Source organism: Symphalangus syndactylus, chromosome 7 (genome assembly GCF_028878055.3).
Source record: "Symphalangus syndactylus isolate Jambi chromosome 7, NHGRI_mSymSyn1-v2.1_pri, whole genome shotgun sequence".
NCBI classification, from domain to species: Eukaryota; Metazoa; Chordata; class Mammalia; order Primates; family Hylobatidae; genus Symphalangus; species Symphalangus syndactylus.
Window position 1 is genome coordinate 46,861,775 of NC_072429.2, and position 21,721 is coordinate 46,883,495.

Consider the following 21,721-nt stretch of genomic DNA (forward strand, 5'->3'; position numbering starts at 1 on the left):
CAAAAGTCCCTTCTGGACTATTAATATTTGTTGACTGGCAAAAATACTGAGTGAATATGCGTGAACAAACTGTAAGAAAGCTGTAGTTACTTTCTCGTGTATGGTACTATAGCTATTCTTGGAAGTAATCATTCACCAGGTGAATACGTTTATGCCAGGTGAGTATTTTTCAACTTTATTTATACAACTAACTCTGTAATTAGTCAAGTTGCTATCAGCCATTGGTTTCTTTCAATGTTCTCTTTTAAAGGCAGGTGTTAAACCCCATTTCCTCATTCCTATAAAGGTGGATATTCACTTGTATATTCATTAAGGGATATCAGGTGCTGCTGAAGCAAAACTGACTCCAGCCAGAGCTCCCTGTAAGTGGGGACTCTTCTTTTATATCAACCAGTGTGAGTTTGTGAGTTTTGCTTTGTTTTTGTTATTCTGTAAGTGGTGATCTATAAGATGGGGCAAAGCTAGAGCTTAAGCCTTTACTTCTAACATGGATTGCAACATGACCACATCCTCATTACAGTAGCAGCTTCCATCATGGCCTCCCAACGATTCCTATGCACCCTCGTGTAGTTCTCTCCCACTTGTATCACCAACAGAACGTGGCAGTAGTAGTGGTATGTCACTTGCAAGATCAGGTTATAAAAGACTGCAAGGAACCAGGGATCACAGACCAAGTTAGAACCTCAGTTATTTCCAAAGGGAACTGTTTCTGAAGCTAGGAAGTATTAACCTGGAGCCTGAGCCAAGAAGGTCCAGGACTTTCTTGGATCTAGAAAAGTGAGAGAAAGAAATATCTGAGCTGGGCATGGTGGCTCACGCCTGTAATCCCAGGACTTTGGGAGGCCAAGGCGGGCAGATCACCTGAGGTCAGGAGTTCGAGACCAGCTTGCCCAACATGGCGAAACCCCATCTCTACTAAAAATACAAAAAATTAGCCAGGCGTGGTGGCGGGCACCTGTAATCCCAGCTACTTGGGAGGCTGAGACAGGAGAATCGCTTGAACCCGGGAGGCAGAGGTTGCCGTGAGCCGAGATTGCGCCACTGCACTCCAGCCTGGGCGACAAGAGTGAAACTCCGTCTCAAAAAAAAAAAATCTGAATATATAAGTGGAAATAAAAAGGAATTTCACTAGAAGACAGCGAAAGAAAGAGAGCACCTAATAAAAATAAATGAAATATGCATGCTACAACATGATTAGCCCTTAAAAACATACTATGTAAAATAAGTCAGTCACAAAAGACCAGATACTGTATGATTCCATTTATGTGTGATGTCCAGAATAGACAAATATAGAGAGACAGAAAGTAGATTGGTAGTTCCCTAGGGCTCTAGGGTTAAGGTAGAGTTGGGGGTGATGGCTGGGTGTGGGGTTTCTTTTGGAAGTAATGAAAATATTCTAACATTGATTGTGATGGTGGATGCAAAACTAAATGTACTAAAGCCATTGGATTGTACACTGAAAATAAATGAATTGTATGGTATATGAATTATATCTTTAAAAAGCTGTTTTATAAAACACTACAACCTTTGTCTTGAGCTCTCTCTTCTCTCACTTGTTCTGAGGGAAGTCAGCCTCCTGGTCTTGGGGACACTCAGGCAACTTCCCTATGGAAAGGATTTTATGGCAGAGGACTGAGGTTTCCAGTCAACAGCCAGGAAGCAACTGAAGCTTGCCAATAACCTTGTAAATGATGTTTGCTAATCTGTTGGTGGAAAGTAGTATCTCATTAAAGTTTTAACATGCTGTTTTCTAATTTGAGTGATATTAGGCATATTTTAACATGTTTAAAGGTATTTTTATGAGGAAGACAAGAAATAAAAACACAGACTCCATATTCAATGACATTAGGAAACATCTTTAACCTGAAGGCATAGTATATGAAGGCTAAAAGTGGATGGAGAAATGAAAAATGACTTAGCAAGGCAGAGGAAATTCAAACCTAGGTACTGCAGAGGAAGAGAACACCAGCAAGAAGCACACTAATTTGTCTTATGGAACCTCAGAAAGCCACAGCAGGTGAAGTATACGTGCAAGGAGGGAAGGGGCTGAAAGGGGCTGGATTATTTGAAGGTCTATATAAGGATCAGATGGAACCCAGATCCTTACTCCTACTTCCACCCCAAATAGACACTTTTCTTTCTTTCCCCATACAGGAGACAGAAGCTGTCTTCTCTGGAGAAATTGAACTAGAAAGGATGTGGACTTGAGTATATCAGGTTCTAAGGAATGGGTATGAAAACAAGGATATGGTATAAAAACATAAAACTCTGAACTCTAAAGCAGAATGTTATGCATTTTTCCTGACCCAGCTTCAGAAAGTTAGCAGCCAGACTGTTGCTATCTCTAGGGAGGAGATAAGAAGATCCTTCTCTGGAGAAACTGAATTGATACAGATTAAATATTTTCATGTACATCAGCAGCTTCGTAGTATAATAGAATTCATTACATATTTAGAATGTAACCACCTCTCACCATGTTCACTACTGCCATCCTGATGCCAGCCACCATAATTTCTTACTTGTACTGCTGCAGCATTCTCCTATCTCGTCACTTGCTTCTACCTTTATCCCTGGAGTCTGTTCTCAACCTAGCAGTCAGAACAGTCTTTTTATTACAGAGCCCAGATCATGTCATGCTTCTATTCAAAACCTTCTAGTGATAATAGATCTCAATCAGAATAAAAGCCAATGTCCTTACTATGGTTTACAGGTCATATATGATTTGTTTCCTCTGCCCTCCACCTCTCTGATCTTGTGTTCTTCTAGTCTCCAATTTGCTTACTCTACTCCAGCCATTTCAGCGACCTTAGGAGAATGCTAAGCACTCTCCCACTTCCGGGCCTTTGCATTTGCTTTTCTCTCTACTTGGAATGATTTTCCCCCAGATATTCCCTTGTCTAGCCTTCTTACCTCCTTTAGATCTTGCTTAAGTATAATCTTAACAGAGAGGCCTTCCCTAGTCACCTATATTAAATAGCATCCTTCCCATCATTCTCTTTTAGCCTGCTTTATTTTCTTCATAGCACTTATCACTACCAGATGTTATTATTTATTTGCTTAATCATTTGTTGTATATCTCCCTTGACAAAAATGTAAGCTTTTGAGGGCAGAGATTTTTTCCATTTTGGCTCACTGCTGTATCACAAGCATCTAGTATAGCACCTGGCACATAGTAGGTGCTTAATAAATAATTGTCAGGATGAATGAGTCAATAAATCACTCAAAAGAGGTGGTAATATACTTTTCTCTTTTGATCATTAATATGATTATCACAATTAGTTTCCTAATGTTGAACTATCCTTGCATTCCTGATATGATCTCACTTGGTCTGGTGTTTAATTCTCTTAAGATGTCACTGAATTTTGTTTGCTAGTATTTTAGTTACTATTTTGCATCATTATTCTTAAGTCAGATTTCTCAGTAGCATTTATGTAGTTGTGATACCTTTATCAGATTTTGTTCTTACCTCTATGGTGGATGAAAACAAAGAAGCATCTTTTGTTTTTCTTCTCAAGGCAGCCAATATTATCTTCCTGGCAGAAGAGAGAAGAGTTTGCTCTAACTTAAAGAACCAGGATTGGCTGGGCACAGTGGCTTATACCTGCAATCCTAGCATTTTGTGGGGATGGCTTGAGCCCAGGAGTTCGAGACAAGCCTGGGCAACATAGCAAGACCCCATCTCAAAAAAAAAAAAAAAAGGACCAGGATTATTTCAGTCCTTATTTTTCTACAATGTGTGAGGCTGGGTTCCTCTTAACTCATGTCCTCTTAATTGATCTTGTCCATCAAAGATAGTAAAAAATTATCTGAGAAGATGTTTATCTCCCTTGAGAGTTCTGAACTTCCCATTTGCTTGGTTAGAATCCTATCTAGGATGTTTCCAGGATCCTCAGGTTTCTTTTAATTGGAATCTTTCTCTGGGAGAGGGACTTCTGTCTGGACCTTGACCCTCTCTTAAACAGTGTTGACTTTTAAAATAATCATTTAACTTCTAATCAATGGCTTCAGTGTAGTTATTGGGAGTGGCAGTTATTTATGCTGTACCACAGTGATATCCTCATTGGCTATTGTAGTAGGTAAGTATGTTTGCATTATCTTAAAGAGGCCCATACTTACTGTGCGTCTTGTTATTTTTGTCAGTGTTTTCATTTTGCTGTCCCTTCCTTCTTAACTTTTCTCTTTGAAATCAGCATTTTTATTTGTCCTTTTCATCTCCCATGGATTTGAAAAACATTGACACACTTGTTAAAATTGTGCCTAAAATAAAAAGTCGATAGTTCTTTAGCCCAGGAGAATCCCTTATGGCAAAACAAAAAACATTTAAAAACTTTTGACATCTCTTTTGACTCCTCAGAGTTTTTTCTTCATGCTTATTATTTTACTCTAGATTATTTACCATACGATTAGCTAAGTGCAGAGACATTATAGATGCGTAGGTTCAAATCATGTCTAGCTCTGGCTTTTGGGCAAGAATCACAAATTTTCTGAGCCTCAGTAACATGGGGATGATAATTAGATTTATTTCATAGGGTTGTTGTAGGGCATACATGATTTAATACATGTAAAACATTTAGAATAGTACCCAGAATATAGTAGGTAGTCAATAAATTTTACCTTTCATTGTTATTATTCTATTCCTAGAATAGCTTTCCCTGATGTTCTTCAAGTGCCTGATAAATATAGATGAAGACGGTCAAAGCCATGTTTAAATCTCCTTGTATCAGGAGTATGAGTGCAGTATTATTATTTTCCTTTTTTTAAATTTTTTTTTTTTATTTTGAGACCGAGTCTTGCTCTGTCACCCAGGCTGGAGTGCAGTGGTGCGATCTCGGCTTACTGCAACCTCCATCTCCTGGGTTCAAGCGATTCCCCTGCCTCAGCCTCCTGAGTAGCTGGGACTACAGGCACGTGCCACCACATCCGGCTAATTTTTGTATTTTTAATAGAGACAGGGTTTCACCATGTTGTCCAGGATGGTCTCGATCTCCTGACCTTGTGATCCATCCACCTCGGCCCCCCAAAGTGCTGGGATTACAGGTGTGAGCCACTGCACCTGGCCTATTTTCTGATTTTTTAAGTAGGGAAATTGAGTTAGAAAAGGAAAGTGATTTACTCAATCACACAAAACTTTTTTTTTTTTTTTTTTTTTTGAGACTGAGTTTCACTCTTGTCACCCAGGCTGGAGTGTAATGGCATGATCTTGGCTCACTGCAACCTCTGCCTCCCAGGTTCAAGCGATTCTCCTGCCTCAGCCTCCTGAGTAGCTGGGACTACAAGCATGCACCACTACGCCTGGCTAATTTTGTATTTTTAGTAGAGATGTGGTTTCACCATATTGGCCAGGCTGATCTCGAACTCTTGACCTCAGGTGATCCTCCTCCTTAGCCTCTCAAAGTGCTAGGATTACAGGCGTGAGTCACCACGCCCATCCTCAATCATACAAAACTATTAAAGAATCATGAGTAATACCCAACTTTCTTAATTTTTCCTTTTAAACCTTTTTCACAAATCAATATTGCTATCACATGATTATTACTATACATTGAAAATATGAATTTCACATCCAGTGGCTTTAGATGCACCATTCATATGGCATTATATTTTCTGTTACATTTAATTGGCTGTTAAAATAGGCAACATTATCACTACCATATTCATTGAAAACCCATATTATCTTGAAGATATTATGAAGATAAACCATACTCTAAGAAGTTCAATTGCTCCAAGGCTGGGCGCGGTGGCTCACGCCTGTAATCACAGCACTTTGGGAGGCCAAGGCGGGCAGAACACCTGAGGTCAGGAGTCTGATACTAGCCTGGCCAACATGGTGAAACCCCATCTCTGCTAAAAATACAAAATTAGCCAGGCGTGGTAGCGGGCACCTGTAATCCCAGCTACTTGGGAGGCTGAGGCAGGAGAATCACTTGTACCTGGGAGGCAGAGGTTGCAGTGAACTGAGATCGCGCCATTGCACTCCAGCCTGGGTGACAAGAGTGAAACTCCATCTCAAAAAAAAAAAAAAAATAGAAGTTCAATTGCTCAAAGCCTAATAATTTCTCTATCAAAGTTGGGCTAAGTAAAAGATAGGATTGAACATTTGAGAAGCACTAAGATCTAGCTACAATAGAATGACATGGAGGGCAAGTATTCTAGTTCCAGAGCCCAGCCAAGTTTGGGACTTAATCTTATTTCTACTCTTGTTATGCTATCCTGTCAAAACAAATTACTGTTGGTGGTAATTTGCTCCCTTGAAAATAAAAAGTATGATATTCACCATATAACTTTTATTATACCTTATATCTACTTTAAAACTTTGCTTTATTGTTAACTTTTAAACAAGTGGCATCTCATAGGATAAAGCGCTAATTTCTAACCTTGCCACGTGGAATCCTTAATAACTGACCCAAATCATTTAGGATTCTTTTGTTGCATGTGGCAGAAAATCTAACTTACAATAGCTTAAGTACTAATGGAAACTTATTGACTAACATGATGGAAAAATCTAGGAGTAATTTGTCTTAGTTATGCCTTGAGCCAGGGGCTGGATAGTGTCACTGGGACTTATTCCCTCTCTTCTTCTCACAGTCTGTCTTCTGCATATTTTCTTTCACATACATTAGTGCTCTCTTTTTTTTTTTTAAACAGAGATGGGGTCTCGCTATGTTGCCCAGACTGGTCTTGAACTCCTGGCCTCAAGCAATTCTCCCATCTCAGCCTCCCAAAGTGCTGGGATTACAGGCATGAGCCATCACACCTGGCCCAATTAGTGCTTACTCTTGCACTCACTTCGTGTGTGTGTGTGTGTGTGTGTATAATATATGTATACATATCAACTAGTAAATTCATATAAATATGTAGTATATTAATTACTTCAATTATTATATGTTAGTTACTACAAGTTAATACTCATTATAAAAGGAACCACATGGCCATTGTAAATATTTAAAGTGTTACAGAAGTACTTTATAAAGTACAAGTCCCCTGTTCCCCTAATACTTTTTCAATCCCACTCTAAACAGGCAACTACTAGTACTGATACTGCTATTGTTCCACAAAACTTTGATTACAAACAAATGTCATATACACATGAATATATATTTAGTTTTACCTAAGTTGAATCATACTATTTGTTCTGATGTACATTATGTATTTAGTAATATATCTTCAAAATTTTTTCTGTATTATCAAATACAAATCTATATTATTATTTTTAATAGTGTTAGAGTTTTACATGGTATAAGTTTCCCATAATATATTTAGTTCATCTCCTGCTAATGGACATTTAAATAACTTCCAAGACTTCTTTCTTTTTGACTGTTAGAACAACGATTAAGCAACCTCTCTGTTCATCTATCTCTGCATGCTTGTCATAATATTTCTCTAGATGCATATAACATTTTAAAGGAAGAGATGATGAGGCTCAGTAACAGGCTCGGGGGCTTGATTTTTGTCAATTCAATCAAGAGTTGAATTGGGCATCAGTTTATACTAATCAAATTTATAAAACTCTTCGTCAAAAACCAGGATGCCACTTCATTAAATTACAGTAGCGGGTATAAGCTTATCTGAAAATGGAAATCCACTGTCCAGTGCACTGCTTTCTTGGTTACCAATTAACCAGTAACCAGAAAGTTATCTAATAACCAGGTATTTTTAAATAAGGAGGTTAAATGCACTGAAAGGACTTTTTTCAAGGTGTGAAGAATTGAGTCATCCTTCTTTTTTCTTTTTCTTTTGAGACGGAGGCTCTGTCGCCCAGGCTGGAGTGCAGTGGCGTGATCTAGGCTCACTGCAACCCCCGCCTCCCGGGCTCAAGTGATTCTCCTGCCTAAGCCTCTCGAGTAGCTGAGATTACAGGTGCCCACCACCACGCCTGGCTAATTTTTGTAGTTTTAGTAGAGACAGGGTTTCACTATGTTGGCCAGGCTGGTCTCGAACTCCTGACCTCAGGTGATCTGCCCACCTCGGCCTCCCAAAGTTCTGGGATTACAGGCGTGAGCCACCATGCCCGGCTGAGTCATCCTTCACTGTACTATCTCCCTGTCACACAGATTGCAATGTTCATACCCTCTGGTCAAGTACCATTTTGCTTGAACAGGGCTGGAAACATACTGACATAGTCTTACCTATCAGTTCTATTTTTAAAAAACAACTCTATAATGAAGTTACCCTTGTTATTTACAATATCAGTTTTTGTCATATTGAGCTCCATCTCCTTTTGAGACTAGTAGTCCACTGTCCACTGGCTGGTTTCTTTAGAGGAAATTCTGTGCAGCGTTCTTACCAGCCTACTCTTTTCTTTTCCTTAATTCTTTCAGCTCCCAAAGGGGCTTAGGGGGCGTGAGGAGCAATACTCCTTTTTCTTTTCATACTTTTTAATCTGTTCCTCAGCCACTTTGTCTCAAATGGAGGAATCAGTCATCAGGAACCCTTGGGCTTTCCACACTTTAAGTGGCAACCTGGAGGAGGAAAAGAGGACAGCTTCAGCTTTTAAGGGCTCTTGGCTCAAATTTCTACAAGAATGGTAAGGAAAGGGGTGGCTGTTTCAGTCATGAGTGATTATGTTCTCCAAGGCTAAACCTATAAATATTAAATGCCAATTTTATGGTGGTAAATGCCACCAAATTGGATTGCTTTTAAAACTACACATAACCCTAGCAAATATAATTTCGGTTCTTTTCTCACACTGCAGTATCCTTTTACTTACTCTATACTTTGACAGAGAAAGAATGGAACTAGCTTCATTTTGATTCATGAATGTTGTTTTTATTCTAAATGCCCCATGTGAGGGGAATGCAAATGGACACAAGATATATGCAAATTCACTTGCATATCCAGAGAAGGCAAATGAGGCTTAGTTCTTAGATTCCTTGATCAGGCTCCCTGGGTGAGAAGGCTAAGGAAAGAGGTGTCTGTAACTGAATTGCAGAGAACGTCATGTTTGAGAAGGGAGAGGAGAGATGTTGGCTGCCATACAGCTCCCAGCATTCCAGAACCTGCATATAAAAGTGAGTGCAGCTGCCAAGGCAAGTGAAGGAGCTCAATGAAAGCACGGCCTTCACTGGCATGAGGGCGCCCAGGGCACAGAATGCAATACAGCAGGATAAAATGGAATCTCCAACTTTTCTGCTTTAGGTCTTGACCCCAAGTCTCTGACCCCAAGTCTCTGCATAAATCTTTAAATTGCCGATTGTCTTCCTACCTCCCTGCTCTCTCTTTTACAATTCAGGCCAGGACTAGGGTGACATGAGCGAAGCCCAAAATTTAAGGGGAGCGAAAAACTCCCCCTAATTTCTACTATCAGTAACTTTTAAATTTCTAGTATCAGTAGTTGAGATAAACAATGTTTTATTGCCTTAATTTTAAAATAATCAAAATTAGGCTGGGCTTGGTGGCTCATACCTGTAATCCAGGCACTTTGGGAGGCTGAGGCAGGAGGATGACTTGAGGTCAGGAATTTGAGACCAGCCTGGGCAACACAGTGAGACTCCCATCCCTACAAAAAAAAAAATAAATAAATTAGCCAGGCATGGTGGTGCATGCCTGAGGTCCCATCTACTTGGGAGGCTGAGGTAGGAGGATCTCCTGAGCCCAGGAATTTGAGGCTGCAGTGAACTATGATCTTACCACTGCACTCCAGCCTGGGCAACAGAGTAAGACCCTGTCTCAAAACAAAAAACAAAAACAAGCAAACAAACAAAATATCAAAATTAGTGAAAAAATCCATGATGAACAAAATGTCAACATTTTAAATAAAGACAGAATTCTATCCTGCAATTGTAAGAGCCTCTCTCCAGTTGCCTCTCTTTAAACCTCATCCTGGTTCCAATAAAACTTTATTGGTAAAGCAGGTATCTAGCTGTAGTTTGCCTATTTGATTTTATAAGCTGTTGCATTAAAATATTATTTATCTTGATTACTGAGTATTTTGGAGCCCTCTTCAATTTAATGCCCCAAGTGAGTGCTCACTTGCCTCACTCTAGTCCTGGCCTTGTTTCAACCCCTCCTTTTTTTCTTTTTTTTTTTTTTTTTTTGAGACGGAGTCTCGCTCTGTCGCCCAGGCTGGAGTGCAGTGGCGCAATCTCGGCTCACTGCAAGCTCCGCCTCCTGGGTTCACGCCATTCTCCTGCCTCAGCCTCTCCGAGTAGCTGGGACTACAGGCACCCGCCACCACGCCCGGCTAATTTTTTTGTATTTTTAGTAGAGACGGGGTTTCACCGTAGTCTCGATCTCCTGACCTCGTGATCCGCCCGCCTCGGCCTCCCAAAGTGCTGGGATTACAAGCGTGAGCCACCGCGCCCGGCCCTTTTTTTCTTTTTTAACCTTATGTTGATTCTGTTTATGAACAAGCACTTGAACTTGGCTTAATATAATGAGGGAATACGTAGGACATATGGTTCTTGCAGAGAGGTTTTTCTCATTTTCCACCTTTCTTTGCCTTCTTCCTCTGAAACCAGTACCCTGGCAGAGCCTCCTTAATTGTCCTTTTCTGCCCTCTTGTTGCCTCACTTCTCTTTTTCCAAGCTGTGTCTTCTAAACTTCTTGGTCCCAGTTATTTGAGTTCAGAACCCGACAGCTTTATCTGTCATTTCAAAAAGACCTATCAACTGCTGTACTGATTGTAGACAATGAGGAGGAAAGAGAACTTTGCTCTGCTTGTGACACAGGTTCTGTTGCCTGGATAAGGTTCACGCACAGGGTGGGCTAAGATGGCCTGCTTAGAAGAATGGACTTTGTGGATATGCCATGACAAAGATGTGTCAAAATACCCCTGAAGTACTTATTCCTTTGCTGCATTTGATAATAGAGGATTTATTAATATTCTTTACTTCGGGGTACCTTAGCATGTATGAGGATTTATTAATATTCTTTACTTAGGGGTACCTTAGCATTTATGAGGATTTATTAATATTCTTTACTTTGGGATGCCTTAGCATTTATGTTCTGTTCTAGATTTGTGTTACAGCAGAGTAACATCATAAGTACTATTTTAAAATTATTTACATTCAACTATATATACTCAGTGAGAAAGAGGGAGGAAAGGAGAGGAGGGAGAATTTAAATTTTGAAGATAAATCTTCATCCATCCCCCTAAATGAGGATATATCCTAGAGTGAGCATTAGACGGGAGATGTGAATCTGTTGTTTCCTTACAAATCTGAGTCTACAGAACTGCACTTTATGAGCAATTTAAGGAATTTTGGGGAAAATTAGCCTATATTTAGTTTTTTTCCTTTCATGTTGATTTAGGAACCAACCCTCTGTTAGATACTACTCCACTGTATAGTAATGTATGATTGTTGCTATTGTGTTTTAAGAGTGTTTTTCAATGGTTTAGTGGATTTGAATTATCTTCACCTAACTAAATTGATCTTGTGTGAAGGAAAATGTGAGGTCATAGGTATCATACAATGTTACACTTAACCTTGTCTTCTCAAGGCTTGCAGAGGGCACCAGTTAAGACCATGGGCTTCAGGAGTAGACCGCCTGGGTTCAAATTCTAACTTGGCCACTTATTAGTCGAGTGACCCTGGACAAATTACTTACTGAGCCCCAGTTTTTCTCATCTGTAAAATGGGGATAATAATAACACCGACCTTATAGGATTATTGGGAAGATTAAGTGAAATAATACTGTGATGTACTTAGCCAGTCCCTGATGTTAGTAAGTATTCAATAAATATTAGCTGTCATTATATTAGGTCTGGGGTTGCCTGCTGCATGGCAAATCAGCAGTTTGAGAAGTTGCCACTACAAATAGTGATCCTGGGCTATGATGGTAAGGTCCAAACAGTCAGGCTTCTTTCTAACAGATATCTAGTCAGCATGTAATTCCAGTTTGTTATGAGTTTTTTCCATAATAACGGTTTGGTAAATTTACAGATTTGAACACAAAGAAGATGTGATACACATAGACAATAATGTTAAGAAATAGACTTAAGTAAAGTTTGGGTCACTTTTTAATTTCTACTAACAGTTATCAACTGCTTTTTAGTTCCTGGTTGTATTTCCAGGTGTTAATAGGAAATAATCTTCTTTCCGCCCTTAACCAAATTGCTTTGCTTGTTTAAAACACAGCTTTGGCAATGGTGCTGAAAGATTTTAGCAGCTTGGCAAAAAAAAAAAAAGATCATACGAGCAGTTTGCTCATTCTCTTATCTGGTTGGTGCTCAGTCCTCATTTCATCAGATTTCTTAAGGAGAATTATTTTATTTCTCTTCTTACAGGAAAAGATAAAAAGAGAATTGTGACTATGTTGTGTACATACCCCCGACTTTTTTTTTTTTTTTTTTTTTTGAGACAGAGTCTCGCTCTGTTGCCCAGGCTGGAGTGCAGTGGTGTGATCTCAGCTCATGGCAACCTCCACCTTCCAAGTTCAAGCAATTCTCCTGCCTCAGCTTCTCGAGTAGCTGGGATCATAGGCGTGTGCCACCATGTCTGGCTAATTTTTGTATTTTTAGTAGAGATGGGGTTTCACCATGTTGGCCAGACTGGTCTCAACCTCCTGACCTCAGGTGATCCTCCCGCCTTGGCCTCACAAAGTGTTGGGATTACAGGCATGAGCTACTGCGTCCGACTGGACATACCCTTTCCTAATCAAGGGCTTCCTTTGCAGCCTTAAGCTGAGAAATCCCCCAGCTTCCTTTATTCCATTCTAATAATTGCTTAATATTATTATAATTGGTTTCTTAGAGCAGGGATTGGCAAACAACAATTCACATGCCTGCCACCTGTTTTTGCAAATAAAGTTTTATTGGAACACAGCCATGCCAATTTGCTTACCTATTGTCTATGGCTGCTTTCCTGCTACAATGGCAGAGTTGAGTAGTTCCAGCAGAGACCATATAGCCCACAAGCTTAAAATATTTACTATCTGGGTCTTCAAGAAAAAGTTTATGGACCCATTGTTCTAGAATGTCTATATTTTTCAGCTTTGTATTAGCTATCTATTGCTGAATTAAAAAATTACCCCAAAATAATAATGTGAGATAATAAATATTTGTATGGGTCAAGAATTCAGTAGTTTAGCTGGGTGGTTCTGGCTCACAGTCTCTCATAAAGTTGCAGTGAAGATGTTGGCCAGGACTCCAGTTATCTGAAGGCTTGACTGGAGTTGAAGGATCCACTTCCAGGAAGGCTTACTCACATGGCTGTTAGTAGAAGGCCTTAGTTCCTTGCTGGCAGTGGGCAAGAGGTCTCAGTTCTTTGCCACATGGACCTCTCCACAGTGCTACCTGAATGTTCTTACCACATAGCAGTTGTTTTTCCCTAGCACAAGTGATCTGAGAGAGAACAACGAGAAGACTTTACCACCTTTTATGATCTAGTCTCAGAAGTCATCCTTGTTTACATTGTACTTTGTTAGAAGAAAATTGCCAAGTACTGCACACGCTCAAAGAAAGGAAAATTAAGCTCCACCTTTTTTCTTTTTTTAATGAGACAGGATCTCACTCTGTTGCCCATGTTGCCCATGCTGGAGTGCAGTGATGTGATCACAGCTCACTACAGTCTCCACCTCCTGGGCTCCGGTAATTCTCCTACCTCAGCCTCCCAAGTAGCTGGGACTACAGGCATGCACCACCATGCCTGACTAATTTTTTTTTTTTTTTTTTTTTTGAGACAGAGTCTCACTCTGTTGCCCAGGCTGGAGTGCAGTGGCACAGTCTCGGCTCACTGCAACCTCCATCTCCCGGGTTCACGCCATTCTCCTGCCTCAGCCTCCTGAGTAGCTGGGACTACAGGTGCCCGCCACCACGCCCAGCTCATTTTTTTTGTACTTTTAGTAGAGACGGAGTTTCACCGTGTTAGCCAGGATGGTCTCAATCTCCTGACCTTGTGATCCGCCCACTTTGGCCTCCCAAAGTGCTGGGATTACAGGCATGAGCCACCGCGCCCGGCCATGCCTGACTAATTTTTTGTATTTTTTGTAGAGGCAGGATTTTGCCATGTTACCCAGGCTGGTTTTGAACTCCTGGGCTCAAGCAATCCTCCCGCCTGGGCCTCCCAAAGTGCTGGGATTACAGGTGTGAATCATGGTGCCCAGCCAAGCTCCACCTTTTAAAGGAAGGAGCATCAGATAATTTATGGACATTCAAAGCAAATTACTGTTTGTTACTAGTTGTGAGATTTTTATCAAGTCACTCATCTTATATAAGCCTCAGTTTCCCCAACTGTAAATTGGGGATATGAATGTGTACTTTATAGAGTTGTTAATGGTATTTAATGGGCTTATTTATACAAAATGTCTATCTTAGAGTAAGGGCTGAGTAATTAGAGTGACATTATTATTATTGCCATTGTCATTATTATTATTTTTGTAGTGTAGGTTGTATAGCATAGGACCTTGCAAGACGTTTGAGTGGACCTTATGGCTATTATTAATCCTATAGCCACTATATGTCTCTCATAGTACGCTACATATTTTTTCACCTCTGCTTCTCCAATGTGTATGATAGTGCCTGGCTCATATTAGGTTCTCAATCAATGTTTGCTAAAAGAGCAAATTAATCTTTATCTGGAAATCTACAGATACTTCAAACCCAACATATGAGGAAGCCCAAACCATTAGCTTCCCCCAAAGCATGTAGTGTCAAGAAAAGTGCCTGGCACATAACAGTTGTCAAAACAGCAAGTTAATATGGACATATTTTAAAACTACTGTGCTTAATTCCAAATGAGTCTTAAGTGTTTGTTTGTTTGTTTTTTAGGGTTGCAAACTCTCTTTTATTTTCTTTTTTTTCTGAGACAGAGTCGCACTCTGTTGCCCAGGCTGGAGTGTAATGACACAATCACGGCTCACTGCAGCCTCGACTTCCCAGGCTCAGGTGATTCTCCCATCTCAGTCTCCCAAATAGCTGGGACTACAGTTGTGCACCACCATACCTGGGTAATTTTTTATATTTTTAGTAGAGATGGAGTTTCACTATGTTGCAGAGGCTGGTCTTAAACTCCTGGGCTGACGCGATCCACCTGCCTCGGCCTTCTAAAATGCTGGGGTTACAGGGTTGAGCCACCTCGCCCAGCCAAAATTTTTCTATAAAGGGCCAGTTAGGAAGTATATTTGGCTTTGCGGGCCATATGGTGTCTGTTGCAAGTACTCAACTCTGTATCAGGAAAGTAGCTATAGACAATAGGTAAATGAATGGGTGTGGCTGTATTCTAATAAAAATTTATTTACAAAGTAGAAGGGGAGTTAGATTTGGCCCACAGGCTGTAGTTTGCTGATCCCAGGTCCAGGAAATCTTTTTACAAGAACACCAATCAACAAGTTGACTCACATAGAAGACATATGAATCAAAGCTAGATATATACCGGGCATCTTTGACTCTACCTAACCAGGGTATAAACTCCTTCAGGACAAGAACCATGGCTTATACTTATTTTTATTCTTATTCAGCACTTAAGAAGGTTCTGGGCATATAATTGCTATTTATTTAATAGTTATTTATTATTTAATTGGTTTACAGTATTTTGTTATATGGGATGGATATTCTATGATATTTAACCAATTATTTCTTGTCTTCTGTTAGTACAAACAGGCTGCAGTAAGTATGCTTTTACACAGATAGATAGATAAATAGATATAGATAGATAGATATTTGTATGCACATGTGAGTATATTCTAGGAGAGATTCCCAGAACTGTAATTGCTGGGTTGAGGTTTTGTATATGCCAGGTTTGGTGGTGTGCACCTGTAGTCTCAGCTCCTCGGGACAATGGCTTGAGCCCTGGGCAACATGGGAGACCCCTTCTCAAAAACAAACAAATTAAAAAACCCAAAGCAAAACAAATCAAGATTATGTGTATTCTTAATTTGACAAAAGAGTTTCAGATTAAAATTAAAGTTCCACTTATTTCATATAACATATTATAATACTTCAGGACAAAAGAAAATAATTAACCAGGTGCCTTGAATTTTGTTTATAGACTTACACTTGCTGTATGATCTTCATAGGACCCTGTATGCTCTTTCTACAAAAAGTAGTACAATTGAGTGTTGATGATCAATATATCTATTGTCAGAGTGGAGTCTGGAAGTCACAGAGCAGGCAGAAATGAAATATGTTTTCCATTACTATATAATTTTGGAAACTTCTTGAGATGCTTCATAGAACTTTTAGAGTCTCCATAACACAATGTAGAAACCATGACTAGCACTGTCCTTGCCATATCAAAGATTCCTACCCCAAAAGTTTTTAAAAACACAAATATATTCAAGGGACAGTATATCTCCTTATCTCACTATCACATCAGTGTATCCCGTGGGAAGTGCCAAGGGATTGGCTTTGCATCAGTACACCAAGAAGAGATGACTTTTTTTTTTCTTTTGAGATGGAGTCTCGTTCTATTGCCCAGGGTGAAGTGCAGTGGCACAATCTTGTCTCACTGAAACCTCCACTGCCTGGGTTCATGTAATTCTCGGGTCTCAGCCTCCTGAGTAGCTGGGACTACAGGCATGTGCCACCATGCTCAGCTAATTTTTGTATTTTTAGTAGAGTTGGGGTTTCGCCATGTTGGCCAGGCTGGTCTTGAACTCCTGGCCTCCCAAAATGCTGGGATTACAGGCATGAGCCACCACGCCCAGCCAGGGACGACATTTTAAAGAGCCATTCTCAACTAAAGGAATTATTGTGGGAGAGTAGAGGAGGAGACTAAACTGTACTAAGTATGTACTAAGTGTCAGACTCCTTACTCATGTTTCCTGTTAAAATAGACATTATCATGGATTTCTCTTTCACAGATGAAGAGACATGCTCGAAGAATGTATTGCATTTCTGGTCATGTGGCTATTAAGTGGTAGTCAGGATTGATTTGAACTCAGGTCTTTTTAACTCCAAAGCTCTTTCTCCTATATTCTGCTGCCTCTCAATGTGTTCAGAATGCACTGATATCCCCATAATGGAGACATGGAGGATTCCAGAGCACAGATTTTCCTAGCCTGACCTTGTGGCACTAATGAATCAGGAACTCTCAGCCATTGCTCTCTTTTGCTCTGCCCAAGAAGAAGAAAGCAGGAGCTGTCCATCTGAAAACAGACTTTTCAGCAGATAAAGGGAAGCCAGCAGAAGAACCAGTTGGAATAACGAGAAGTAATTACTTTGACCTAGAATTGGGAGAAGCGCAATAACTTAATTTAGTCATATTTCTGGTCATTTTACTAATTAGAGGAAATAAAAAGGGGAAAAAAAGAAAGAGAAGGTGAATGAGAAGGAAAGGGTGGTAGATGGGGGAGTACCTGAGAAGGATGAAACCACTTGCTAATTATGGTTTCAATGAGGCAAAATCAAAACTGAAATGTCTTTTTTATAATTTTACTTTAGGTAGGGGAAAAATCTATTTTACTATATTTCAGTTTCTCTACCTAATAAATATTAGAAAAAACCTTTTGTGATCCTAATAACTATACTGCCTCTCCTAGGAAATTGTTCCTGGATTGTATTTCTTCCTAATATATAATACATATGTTATAATTAATGAAAAAAATGAGAGTAAATTTTATTCATTTGGACTCCAGTAACTTAGAGTTTATAATAAAAATCAGTTATATGTTCTGCTGAAATTTCTCTCATTGGGGATTCAGGTTTTAAAAAAGACAATGATGTCATTTAAAAAATAAATGATGATATTCAACTCATTTAAGGGAACTAATTTCCTGTAAGCAATTTAACACCTATTTCATATTTGCTACTTCAGTCTGACTTCAGAACAACACAAAACCTTAAATTTATTCACCAAAAAAACCCTTAAGCCTGGCTTGGTGGTGCACACCTGTAGACCCAGTTACCAGGGAGTTTGAGGTAGGAGGGTCACGAGCTAGCTCAGGAGTTCAAGACCAACCTGGACAACACAATGAGACCCTGATCTGTAAAATAAACCAAAGACCCAAACCCCTTATTTACATGATATTAAATAATATTTGAATTAATTCCCAAGGAAATATCATAGGGATTAGATCAGCTTTTGAGGAATGTCAAAAATGAGAGGTTAAAAAATAATTTTTAGGGCTGGGCGCAGTGGCTCATGCCTGTAATCTCAGCACTTTGGGAGGCCAAAGCGGGCAGATCACTTGAGGCCAGGAGTTCGAGACCAGCTTGTCCAACATGGCAAAACCCTGTCTGTAGTAAAAATACAAAAATTAGCCAGGTGTGGTGGTATGTACCTGTAGTCCCAGTTACTCGGGAGGCTGAGGCACGAGAATCACTTGAACCCGAGCAGTGGAGGTTGCAGTGAGCTGAGATGGCGCCACTGCACTCCAGCCTGGGCATGACTCTGTCTAAAAAAAAAAAAAAAAATTAGAAGAAAGGATTCATCAGCTATTTCAATGCCAAAAGGAAATAGAAGATAATTAGGGTTAGAAAATATTATTAGAATGGACATGTAAGAGGCTTTTCGAATGGACATGTAAGAGGTCCATTAGAATGGACATGTAAGAGGTTAGTTTTGGCAGTGTGGTATCAATGAAAGCAAAAATTTTAGGACTTTAAGGAATGAATAAATGGTAAAGAATTGGAGGCTTTTGTAGACATTCATTTCAAATATTTGGCAGAGAAATAAAGGGGAAAAAGAACAGTGACAATGAGGAAAGGTGAAGATTTTTGCAAAAAGTTGGGGAGAATTTTATATGACTGAAGACAGAGAAAGAAGACTGATAGAATAGGATGGGAAGAAATGGGATTAAAAGGCTGGGTAGAAAAGGAAAAATTAATAAACTGGATTTTACAAAACAAAAAAGTTCTGCTCTTTGAAAGATAGAGAAAATGAGAAGACAAGCCACATACTGGGAAGAAACATTTGCAAAACATATGTCTAATAAAATATTTGTAACCTGAATATATAAAAGACTCTCTAACCTCAATAATAAGAAAGCTAACAACCCAGTAAAGAAAAGAGCAAAATATTTGAACAGATACTTTATAAAAAAGATATACAGATGGCAAATTAGTACATGAAAAGATTCTCAACTTCATTAGTCATTTACAAATTAAAACGACAGTGAGACACCACCTCATGCCTGCTCAAATAGTTTAAATTAAATAAAAAGACAATGTCAGGTGCTAGTGAGGTTGCAGAATAACTGGAACTTTCATACATTGCTGGTGGGAATGCAAAATCGTACAACCATTTCAGGGAACAGTTTGGTAATTTCCTATAAAGTTAAACATACGTATTTAAGTTTACGAGAGGAGATTGGGGAAGCAGGCATGGGCCAGGTCATTCTCAGTGTTGTGGTAAAATGTTTGGACATTATTCTTTCTCATGCGAAGCCACTGAAGGATTTTTTTTCTTTTTTTTTTTTGAGACGGAGTCTCGCTCTGTCTCCCAGGCTGGAGTGCAGTGGCGTGATCTCAGCTCACTGCAAGCTCCGTCTTCCGGGTTCGTGCCATCCTCCTGCCTCAGCCTCCTGAGTAGCTGGGATTACAGTCATGCGCCACCACGCCCGTCTAATTTTGTATTTTTAATAAAGATGGGGTTTCTCCGTGTTGATCAGGCTGGTCTCGAACTCCTAATTTCAGGTGATCCACCCGCCTCGGCCTCCCAAAGTGCTGGGATTACAGGCATGAGCCACCGCGCCCGGCCGGCCTAAGATTTTTTTAAGTAAACGATAAAGGAATTTTTTTTTTTTTTTGAGACGGAGCTTTGCTCTTGTTGCCCAGGCTGGAGTGCAATGGTGCATTCTCGGCTCACTGCAACCTCCACCTCCCAGGTTCAAGCGATTCTCCTGCTTCAGCCTTCCGTATAGCTGGGATTACAGGCATGTGCCACCACCCCTGGCTAACTTTGTATTTTTAGTAGAGACGGGGTTTCTCCATGTTGGTACCAAAAAGATGTAGCAATTCTGACTCTATATGTAATTTACAATACCTCTTCAGTACATGTAAAGCAAAAATGTCATTGACAGAATTGCAAGAAATTAACAAATCCACAATTACAGTGGCAAATTTTTCTTTACCATATTTCCTACAGAAACAGAAAAAGCTGACATAATGTTAAAGAGGATTTAGAAGATCTGAAAAACACGGTTCACAAGCTTGATTTAATGGATACAGCCAGAATCCTTCACGTAGTGGAGAGTACATGTTTTCTAAGTACATGTTCTATAAGTAAATGTGAAAAACTTGAAAATTTGGCTACGAAGCCAGTCTCAAGTAATACTGAGAAAGTTGATATTATACAGACCACATTTCTTTTTACCATAATATAATACAACTATGAATCAACAATAAAAAGCCCTGCACCCCGCAATAGAGTGACTTTCAGTTTCTGGCTTAAGCAATTAGGTAGATAGTACTTATGTCATTTATTGAGATTGAAAAGACTGAAGGAAAACCTTTTTAAGGGAGGGTGGAAATGGGGTCACAGAAAAGATAAATCAGTTTAGAGAGGTCTGGCCAACCAACACCTAGCAAGGTATTGGGATAGACGTACCTCAAATAATTCATCAGCCATAGATTTAATGTGTCTGCTATAACCACACTTCTTTTCTAGGAGCCCTTTTTCTGTTTTGAGATTTTTGTAAATTTGAGTTTGAAAATTACGAGTTAAAGTAATATTGTCATATTAATTGGTTATGCTGCCACCCAGTGATAGATTTTAGAATAGCAGATATATCTTTTTTTAGATGAATTCCTATTTTTTTAATTAAAGAAAGCAAAGATTATAAAATAATCTATTTCATTGTTCAAAATATTGCCATCTTATCTCTACATTATACATTATTTTATGTATCCCAAACTATCAGTATTGCCTTTATATTCAACTATTAATATTGCAAAAGTTTAGATCCCCCCAATGGAAAAAGCTTAATGTACAAAAGTTATTCAAATAGCTAATATTTGTTGAATGCTTAGTGTGTTCCAGGCACTACTGTAAGTTCTTCTTGTTCTTTTCTTTTTTTCTTTAAGACGGTGTCTCCTTCTGTCGTCCAGGCTGAAGTGCAGCGGCGCGATCTTGGCTTACTGCAACCTCTGCTTCCCCAGCTCGAGCGATTCTCCTGCCTCAGCCGCTGGAGTAGCTGGGACTACGAGGCGCGGGCAACCACACTCAGAGAATTTTTGTGTGTTTTGTAGAGATGAAGTTTCTTCATGTTGTCCAAGCTAGTGGGAGCTAAAATGGTACAATCTTTCACTTCAGGAAGCTAACTTGGTAATATGTATCGAAAGCCTTATTTAATGCACATATCCTTTGGTATAGCAATTTTATTTCTGCAGGTTGATTTTAAAAAATTAATTCAAGATACATATCTATTAGAATGGCCAAAGTCCAGAACATGACAACACCAAATGCTGGTGAGGATGTGGAGCAACAGGAGCTCTCCTTCATTGCTGGTGGGAATGCAAAAGGGCACAGCCACTTTGGAAGATAGTTTGACAGTTTCTTACAAAACTAAACACACATCTTACTATTTAATCCAGCATTTGAGTTCTCTGGTGTTTACCAAAAGGAGATGAAAACTTATGTCCATACAAAGACGTGCACATGGATGTTTATAGCATCTTTTATAATTGCCAAAACTTGAAAGCAACTGAGTTGGCCTTCATTAGAGGAATGAATAGACTGTGGTACACCCGGTAAATGAAATATTCAGTGCTAAAAAGAAAAAAGCTATCAAGCTATGAAAAGACGTGGAGGAACCTTAAATCCATATTGCTAAGCGAAATAAGACAATTGAAAAGGTTAAGTATTATGTAATTCCACCTGTATCACATTCTGGAAAAGGCAAA

General features: G+C 39.4%; 1 long non-coding RNA gene across 1 annotated transcript; it reads left to right on the plus strand.

Moving 5' to 3' along the window:
• Positions 1-1,581: 1,581 nt before the first annotated feature.
• LOC129486307 (uncharacterized) lies at positions 1,582-20,893 on the plus strand. Its single transcript, XR_008658917.2, has 4 exons — positions 1,582-2,017; positions 2,155-2,231; positions 8,392-8,524; positions 19,965-20,893. It is a non-coding gene; the product is annotated as an uncharacterized lncRNA (long non-coding RNA).
• Positions 20,894-21,721: the final 828 nt, after the last annotated feature.